We start from the raw sequence: 407 nt of genomic DNA, 5'->3' as shown, positions 1-407 counted from the left end.
CCCTGAACAGATCTCCCATGCCCCAACCCATCTCCACAACGTCCGTTTCGTGTCGCCCCACCCCCATCGCTTCCTCTCGCCGATCTCCACAGCCTCGTCGCCCCACCTGGCTCCGTCGACCTCATAACCGTCGCCACGGCTCTGCACTGGTTCGACATCCCGACCTTCTTCGCGCAGGCACGCTCGGTCCTCCGCTGTCCTGGCGGAGTGTTAGCCGCGTGGTGCTACGACTATCGCCTAGTCGTCGACGGAGGGAGGGTGGAGGAGATATATAGGCGGTTGGGGGAGGTAATGTGGAGTTACATTAGGAAGGATATTAGGGTTTTGGTTGAGAAAGGGTATGAAGGGATGGAGTTTCCTTTCGAGGAAGTGGAGGGGGTGGATGGGGGAACGGGGCCGGTGAGGGG

General features: G+C 60.4%; 1 pseudogene; it reads left to right on the top strand.

Annotated features, from left to right (window-relative positions):
* The first annotated feature begins 4 nt into the window (after positions 1-4).
* On the top strand, positions 5-402 carry LOC110038178 (annotated as a pseudogene).
* The last annotated feature ends 5 nt before the right edge of the window (positions 403-407 follow it).

This window comes from Phalaenopsis equestris, unplaced genomic scaffold (genome assembly GCF_001263595.1).
Source record: "Phalaenopsis equestris unplaced genomic scaffold, ASM126359v1 Scaffold231933, whole genome shotgun sequence".
Taxonomy (NCBI): domain Eukaryota; kingdom Viridiplantae; phylum Streptophyta; class Magnoliopsida; order Asparagales; family Orchidaceae; genus Phalaenopsis; species Phalaenopsis equestris.
Note: the sequence above shows the minus strand (reverse complement) of the source record. Positions and strands in the feature narration are given on the sequence as shown.